This window comes from Varroa jacobsoni, unplaced genomic scaffold (assembly GCF_002532875.2).
Source record: "Varroa jacobsoni isolate VJ856 unplaced genomic scaffold, vjacob_1.0 scaffold_599, whole genome shotgun sequence".
Lineage (NCBI taxonomy): Eukaryota > Metazoa > Arthropoda > Arachnida > Mesostigmata > Varroidae > Varroa > Varroa jacobsoni.
In genome coordinates, this window is record NW_019213501.1 from 27577 (window position 1) to 37145 (window position 9569).

The 9569-nt window shown below is 40.7% G+C and overlaps 1 long non-coding RNA gene across 1 annotated transcript; it reads right to left on the reverse strand.

The window, feature by feature from the left end:
* Nucleotides 1-3301, reverse strand: LOC147753274 (uncharacterized). The gene is made up of 2 exons (XR_015311690.1): nt 1432-3301; nt 1-222 (listed from the first exon to the last, which is right to left on the reverse strand). It is a non-coding gene; the product is annotated as an uncharacterized LOC147753274 (long non-coding RNA).
* Between the last annotated feature and the right edge of the window lie 6268 nt (nt 3302-9569).

Sequence of the window (9569 nt, forward strand, 5' to 3'; positions counted from 1 at the left end):
TAAGAAGAATAATTATTACTATTATTATCTATTCACACGAATCTGTCAAATTCAAAGCATTCCACTGATTTTTCCTAAAGTATAACACATAGTGCTTGTCGAAAATGCACGCATTATAAAAAAAAAAAAGATTGAGACAGAAGCACATATTTCAGCGACGGCGGCTGCATCACCTGGTTAGTACAGATACAGATGAAGACTGCAAGTACGTAGTAGAATTTCCTGCAAAATTATAACGGTATTGATGAAGGGTAGTGATGGTGGGTATTCTTATCGTTGTACGACTCTACTATTTGGCAACGATTGCCAAATACAGGGTAATCAATTAATGCGATTCTGCCATGACATATCCCTGGTTACCCTCTGATGGCACAACCAATCACTGGTTGTGCCAACAGAGGAATTCTTAGGCAGATAGTAATGAAGAGAGTAAGATCATATTATAGGCTGATGCAACTGTCTCATAGCACTCTGTATCTCATTTACAGCGGCCCATGTTGACAGAGTTACTTGAAAACCGAATATAGTATAAATATATTATTATTAGGCAGACGCCCGATGGCATTGTTCTGGCTTGGTAGTGTAAGTTTTTTCCCGAATAAAAGAACTGACCTTTGACAAAGGTCAATTAATTTTAACCGAGGTGAGCTACCAATACGAATACTCTTCGAATACTTCCTGCTTGGATTCCTTTTATAAGTCTTTCTCTATTGGAAGCCAGTAAAATTACGTAATTATGAACTATGCGTTCACGCATTGTTAGAGCTTAAACGTTTATGTTAAACAACTTTTCTATCGAAGTCTAAAATCCGGGTTTAAATTTTCATTGAACCCACCACATAAGGTGTTTACGCATAGCGTGACCACGTCCAACACGTTTAACGTAACGTCTCAATATGAAAGGTTGTTGTTGTTATACAAGGACTCCATGCCTGCGACTATCAGCGTCTTTCTTAACCGGTTTTTCTCATGAAGCTATTACTATGACCTATGAGTGGAATCCATAGCAAATATAAGAATGGTGGAAAGCGTCCTTCTCAAAGCCGTATGTATGCGCGTATATATCGGCTTCACGTTCATTTGCCCACAGAGGTACCGCCTGAGGCACGTGGGCCCAAGGGACACATTAGGCGTACAGAGTCCATTGCTGTTGCACCCCACCAGCCATGGCAAAGGGTCAGTGCGGAACAGAGTGGCCAAACTGGGCGGGCTGTCGCCAACCGACTGCCCTTAAATGCAATATCAGATTGGCGAACTATCTAAGAATGAAGTAGTAAAGTCATCGATAAAAGTGAAGTAGGATAACATTACAAATCGGATTTGGTAAAATATCCCCAGAACACACATATACATATATCTATTGAACACAGATACCGACTTCCCCAAAAGCATAACGGCGCAAAATGTACAAAACCGACAGAAGTCACATACCGTTGGAAGAAACGTGTTGATCAACGGAAAAACGGTTCCCTAATGACGCAGCTCTGGAATGAGGATATTTAAATACTCAGACATTTTGTGATGTTTGCGTTTGATTGACGGGATTTAGGTCGGCAATTTCTAGCATCTTTAAACCGTAAATTAGGGCGTCGAAGCAGTCGAGTTAACATGTCTATCTATAAAAGCCCATTGCTTGTCGCAATACCAAATACGATCGGTGGTCATATAATAATATTTAAACTTTAAAAGTATGGTGGATATAGTATTTCGCTAAAAACAATAGGAATGAGATTTATATATGCTAAGTCTGTTTTCACTTTAGTCGCCGCTTGTTGGCCAGTGGATTACACGATAGACGATCAATACAATATAGTAACAAGAGGAACTAAGGCTTATAACAGAATTGACGAGCCCTGTGGAAACTATTGTCGAATAACTTCACACCCAATGTGGAAAATTAGAAAAAAAATACGTTTACAAAGCATCGAACTGCTGATAAAAAAAAAAAAAAAAAAAAAAAAATTACACATTTCAGAGTAATCCATCGTATTGTACTCAATTTTAAGCCGATTTCACAGTTTTCGTTTGATTAACTATCGGAGTCATCTAAGAAAGTTGCTATAATTAGTCCTCTGATCGCATCACTTAAGATCGCTAACGAATTAACGCTTCTGTTTGCCATAGCTAATCTTCCTAGCTGGTTCCTCCTAATCTTCCTACTGGTGCTTCTACAGCTACGAGAGAGACTAACTGCGTGGCCTGCACACTTCACGACATGACCTGAGTGAACTCAGGCGTGGCGTTAACCACTTCCGTATCACAGTCATCTCTCGTTATATTGGCCAGCGTTAGAAACGCCAGCGAGTTACCCAGCAACCCAAACTGTGTGTAATTTCTGCTTGTGAATAAGACTAGATACCTGCAGTATGTTGCTCGGCAGTCAGCGAACAGTGGATAGCAACTGTATATAATACAGCAGACTTCTATACATATTTGTTGGGCGTCTGCTAGGATGCTCGCACTACTTCGATGGCTTTGTAGCTTTTTCCACACCGGCTAGAAAGAAATGTCAACGCGTCACACTGGCGTTATCTTCGGTTCGGTCACCATCCGCCGGCTGAATCTGTTTTCACAGGTCTGTTAAGCGAAGGCTTAGCGATGACCCGTTTAAGTGTACTGCCTAAGATCAACGTGGATGAAGCGCCAGTTCACTACTATAGGCTTACGCAGTCAGCGGAACACGTTGACCGTATGCTAAATACATATGTTATATAAATAATTCACTAATACGTAGGAATGTCGGCCAGTCGTCCCCGGGAGGGAGTTATCATTTCAGCTTGACTGTATTAAATTGTGGAAGTAACGACAGTGTCATAAAGAAGATCAAAACGCCTTATAGAACGCTGGTAGGTAGTGCAAGTCAGCGCCTCTCCTTGGCAAATCGTTGAAAATGTCTTCCTTCACGAAGACGGAAGGCTGCTAAACTATGCAACGCTAACGCTTTGGCAACATTGGTTACTCGATGGTATCGCTGACACCAAATAAAATCGGGGGTCTTGTACACAGATCTGATTATACGAGGAAACGTAACTGTTTTTTTTTCTTTTTATTAAACATCTGTTACCCTTAAAGCACGTATAGGCACGAAACAGGTCGTCATAAAGTTAATTTGCTTAAGCGAGCTCTTGCCCTGCCCTCAGAAACACTCTAGCTTGTGCTAATGATCTAAAGGGCGGCGCGAAAGGTGAGCCGGATTACTGCCGTCAACTCGAATGTGATTTATACATAAAAACCCTGGACAAATTTTATTCATGATTCAAGTGCAAGTTTCAATTGCGCTCGCGAAATAATTACAGTTATCCCTATGAATAAATTCCTGCAAAAAAAAAAAATAAAAATATAGATAAAGTCATTTCAACTGACAAATCTTATCGAAATCAGCAGGCGTATGATATGGTATCAAAGGGGCTAATTTAAGGACCTGATTCAAGATTACACGAGCAAGATTACGTATCTCTGGATCAACTCTTGTGTAAAATCCTAAGTAAGGCCTACCGTTTGAATCGAGTTGGCCCAAATCTAAATAGGCTTCTCTATGAAGACAGCCTGTAGAACCCATCCCCGAGTAGTAAATCAGAATGCATAACAGTTAAGATATGAATATGGTTCCTCATTTTGAAACGCGATGTCAAATCACGGCGTACTCTGTTTGGATTAAATAGATGCTAGTCACTCCGAAAATACCAGCTCTCGTAAGAGACGTATGCGAATGATAAACGAGTACGAAGCAAAGATACCCATTTACATCATTTAGCTACTGGTTTCCTCCGATGTCTGAACCATGAGCAGTTCTGATAATTGAGGCAAGGTACGCCTTTAGTGGCCGCCAACAATTTTACCGGCCCTACTCCACTTGTAAAAACATCGAAAAGATCCTTCTGCACCTTTCTACGACCTGCTGTTGCCGATAAGATCCAACACTAGCCAGATGACAGAACAAACGGCAAGCTCACTTTGCGATGGCACTTAGTCGTTCATCTTGCGTGCGCAAGCGGGTTGTTAGGAGAATATCATAAAGCTTGTTGACTTTGCAGGCTAGGAATTGCACGTCAGAACGCTCTGATGCTTTGTTGTTGAGTAATTTGCGAAAATGGAACAAGCTAAGCGAGCTGACTAAGGAGACCGTCTCAGAGACATACTAACAACATTATTATGGGTTTTGAACACGATAGACGGCTCAGTATTGCTCGAAAATATATGGGTATATAAGTGCGTAAAACCATTACGGGGTTGAAATAATAGAGTTTTCACCGCACATTACTTGCCATAGAGGGTTCTGGTTCGACGGAAACAGATGACTGCATAGAGGGTTCGGCGGAAAAAAGCTTAGCGCGCCGTTGCGCTGTTTCTTCCAGCTGTCGTTACGTAACATGGTAATAAATTAGAACGCACGTACTCGCCAGACGCAGAGAGAATATTTCTATATTGTGCTTAAGTTTTGTGCCAGCCTCAGAAAGAAGACTAGCTCTACTTGACGAAAGCGTCTCTAAAAAATAGAACTGGGATCTTTAATGAAAGCAGTAGCAGAGAAGAATGTCTATCTTCTGCTCTGTGCTTTCTATTAGGACACATGTTGCTCTTTATCGCCACGTCTCTGAGAGCTAAATAGAATATTAATAGTGAGAAGATGCCAGATACAGATGAGTAGAAATGGTGACGTTTTTTCTGACAGTAACAACAACAACATAACGTGCATGTCTACAAGGTAATTGTTATTAGTATAACGGTATCCTTCATATATTTCATTACACCTATTTATGTATTATGGTAATAATAATGGTACATGTTAAAGAAGAAAACTATATGTATCGGAAACCAAACTGACATCGGGCTACGGTGATAATGCAAATACTAATTACATTGCCCTTTCAATAATTATTCATCTAACTATAATTCAATAGCTCTCACCATCTACCCTGAGCTCTCCGATGCATCAGGTCGGTAACCTGGTGCAACCTCCTAATTCCCTAGCGCATCGCACAAACTCGTTTTACTAATAGGCGCGATGAAAAATTTAGCAAAATTTAGCAAAGCTGAAATAACCAAAACAACTTGAAAAATTGAAATGATAACGCTGCTTTGATCAATCGTAACGTGTGCACGACAGGGAAAGAAAGCGCGGAAATTCACTAGCTTCCCCAACTCCGGTGGTCGAAATGGTGCGCGCACGGCTACGTCCTTATCTATGAATAGAGGTAGGTCTATGTGAACATATATATTAAGTCTATGCACGAGCGTTCCTCGTTCATTAAATCGCCCAGCCAGACGAGGCAGATCTGATTTAACCTAGAGTCTATGTTATCTTCAAGATATATCTTATAGTTGTGGCGTCTCAAGTGAACTAATGGAAGGGAAACGAGCTTACACTTGTCAAGTCACTAATGGCCAGTATGTGTTAATTAGGGCTAGGCCGTGCGTGTACGTCTGGTCCGACTTTGTTTTGCTTTGGTCCCTGATTCACGATATCATATCGTAGATTGGAGGCAAGTTGCTGAGCAAGATACAGTTAGCTGTCAAATCTATCGTGTGTAAGCTGCACATACGTGTATCTAAGGTTTGAAAACTCGACGACTCGCACAACGCTCACATCAAGAATTTGTCACGACGCGTGATAAAGATCTTGTTAACATCGATATAAAGCGTATTGCTTCGGCTCAAAACCCGGTCGATTGGTAAACTTTCTAGCTCTACTTTTTCTTTTGTCCATCGCCTTCTTCGAGATTATGCGCGAGTCATCGCCTATCTGTTGTCGCTGCTAATACTGACACTGCACTGATTGGCTAATGGGCACTTCTGCATAAGCTGTCCCACTGCATTTCGTACCGCTCCATCCTCTTACTACCATACGCAGGCGAATCCCTACCAATACTTACTGCTTGCTCCTTGTGAATAAATATTTCCTTTTTCCGTTTATACGAAAGCTCAACAAATCGACACACGACAAACATACTGGAGGGACCACCCACTCAATTCCCTTCGACACTATTAGGTCATCACGATCTGTAGTGGCAGTGAACGCCAAAAACATTACCTTCACGATCTCCACTATCTTCTTTAACAGTAACAATGACAAGAAGAGGAGCAGCAGCAGCAGCAGCAGCAGTTACATATTACCCCCAGCAGCAGAAGCAACAGATATAGGATTTGAAGTCTAAACGCACAACGAAGACAAATTTAAAAGCTTTGTGTATCTATTACAATATATGGTGGCAACGGCGGTCACCTCTAACCCCACTAGCAGCAAAACCGACGCGGTTGGCAGCTCGTAAATAGCCCAGAATCAGCAGTTTTGGCTGAATCGACGATCCGATCAGAACTAAGAGCAATCGTTGTGCCTTTGTTTGCTGTCTACATAGAGAGATATACGAATCATTGTTACGCCAACCGAGATCCTATCTGTTTGTTAATGTGTTTACACATTTTGATTTTTAGCAGAAAGGAATAACACCAACGAGCACCGCCACGGTGCGGATTGATGCCGGGTTTGTGATATACGTGATCACGTAATTGTTGTTTCTACCGGTTCTGCTACCTCCATTATTACAGTCCGAAGGGCCGTTAATTGTGCGATGACGATTCAATTTTCTTTTCATACTTGTTGCTCCTTCTGCTGCTGCCACTGCTTATGGCATCACTATAAATAGTAGTAAAAAGAAGAACGAAAGAGTCAAGAAGCCCGACGTCTTTCTTGAACCTTTGCTTGTTTGGCTTTTTGCGGCACTTATCGTTGCCGCGCTTGCTTCAAACATTTTCTGCTGTTTTCAGTTTGATTGGCCTAAGGAGGCTGTTGTTATTACCGTTGTCGTTGTCGTCGTTGGCCGGCACTCTTCTCGTCTTCTGCATTACGCACACACTGTTCTCCTGCAGCGCCTATTCGCTGCGACGTGTCATGCGAAACTGTAGTATACACAGTGTAGCCAGAGCTTGGTGTCTGGGTGTTTCGAAGTCTGCTGCTGCTGTGGCTGCTAGCCAAAAAAAAAAATCGAAAATCCCTACCCCCATGCTGGCCAGTGAAGAAGTCATTACGGGCTCGACACCATTGGCCAACCGGGAATACCAAAGATATATGGTCGCACGCGTACATAAAAACAGCTCGAACAAACGCTGTTTTTGAAGAAGCGCGTCATCATCACTGTCTCCAATCAAAATGGTGAAATTGGCAAGGCACATTTTTCGACCTGTAGCCGATAAACAAGTGAACGCTGATATTAATAGAGCAGTAAACGCAGAGGCGGCTTGACACCCGCTTGACGCCGAACGCAATCGAGAATAACTGATGTTGCTGACTCGTTTGACGTCTGCGCGGCCAAGATCGACAAGACAGTGTCTCAGTCTTTTACCATGAACCATAAAAACTACTACTACATCCCACGTTAATCCATTTTATAGGACCTCTTTTTATATAAAAACACTTGTATCTCGTAGGTATAATGTGATGTAGATACGAATCGTCATCGGTATATCGAGGCCACGTAAGTAACACATGTACCCACGTAACTATAGATTCTTAATAGGCATAAATATCATTCCTGCAACTACGAGTGCGCGAATGGTTCAAGTCTCGTCCTTAGAAATGACCACTTTCTTCTGCCGCACGCAGTCATGCTATTCTACGAAAACAGAAAAAAGTGGGTGTCGTGTGCCGTTGTCATATATATATATATATATATATATATAGGTTGTATGGCATGTGTTATCGACGGAACTCAATACAGCGACCCTATTATATATATATGTATATACATGTATTTTTATGTATACATGGATTTCATCGGACCGGTTCAGGGAATGCATAAAAATGCGACGAATATGACACAAGCTGATTTGATAGATTTTTAAAATATAGATAGTAATAACTGACGTAATTAAACCATTAACGGAGATAATTGTTATTGAACGGAGTGGCCGAAATTTCCAAGCTGAATTGGTATCATCACGACATTATTTTTGTTATTCTACAATAGAAAGATTTTCATAGGGAACGATGCAAACGAAGGGTCATAAGTGACATGTATGTAAATTAAGCTCAAAAGTTTTTCTTTTTTACAGTTGTACAGTTTAACCTATTTGCGATCGTATAGAATATTAACACGCAGTGTTTGCATGCAACGGGTGTTTTAGGTCCATGTAAGACGAATTAAGCAAAATCGATTTCCTTTATAGAACTTCAGCTTTTTTGAAAGTAAGTCTATAAGTTAACCTGAGCTATTTCTTGTTGCGCTTCGTAACTATCGGCAATATAGTTACAAATACCATACAGATCAATATGTACAATTATAAGAGATTACGGTTTTATAGAGTAAAGTAACTGCTTAGTAATTGAATAAAAACAACGCTCTATTAATCTGTGAGCAGCTCAAACTAAGTGTTTCAAAACTAAATCGTCATCAATGCCTGAATAAATATGATTTACACTAACATGGCCAATATATACATAGACGAGTTAGTATGGCTTTTTGCCAGAATACGTTTGTAAGTGAACTTAAAAAATTAATTTATTAAGTTGTGCGTATGGCATGCATACTGGCGTTCTTAGCGGGTTCGGGCAGTGTTACAGACTATTTTATTTAAAATGATTCCGTCACGATGTCGTCAACAGGAGTACCCAGCTTATTGGTTAAACTAAGATTATGCTCTTATAGGCCATTGTAGCCTCAAAAAGACAGCATTAGTACAGAGTAAATTGTAGAGTGCGAAAAAAACCGAAATAATAATAATAATAATAATAGCTTTTTAGGCCAAACGGAGTTGGTAAAACAAGTCAGAACGATTCTCTCTCGTTTATCCATCCAGCTGTTTGCGGAAATCACTTATTCAAATCGTTTAGCATGACGGAAATGTATTCAATAGCAACTGTTTATATGGCTGAGTCCCATAAAGCGCGCTGAAGATAGCCTATGTATATAACAAACGCTTATGAACGACCGAGTGGGTCGATAATTCGACAGCGGCGTACCAGAACCACTGTTACGGTACGTCAGTGATATAATGTAGTCCAATCAGATCGTAGTCGACAATGCAGTAGCACGTCAGTAAAGTACAGAGCATACACCTATTTTGAGTCCGTAAATGTTAACGACACCCGTCGCAGGTCTGCTTAGCCTTATGTAAGGTCGCCATCTTACCGAAACGATCATTGCATATGGGAATAACGTTTTACTAGATCATAGGTTCTATCTTTAGTAAACGCTGACTATCTTGTCAGCATGTATAAATTAAGTAGGCTTCAACGTAGGACAAAAAGATGCCCGCGGAGGACTATGCGCCCAGGCTAAACGGACACGAGTTAAATTTGTAGATAAATCTACTTGCTTCAGCATTACCTTCGGTATAATTCGGTCAATCAGAATCTTGTAACGTATTGAAAAAAGAATATGAAAAGCACTCACGGTGGCAATTTAATTAACAGGTACGATAATAAGACTGGCACTCGATCGTTATGTATATAGGCTTAGCGTTTCTTATTTGACAACACTGGATTATATGAGATGGTTTGTTTTTTTTTTGGGCACTAGGATCATACCTGTCAACATATAACCGTTTCGTGCATTTATCGGTTAATTCTTATT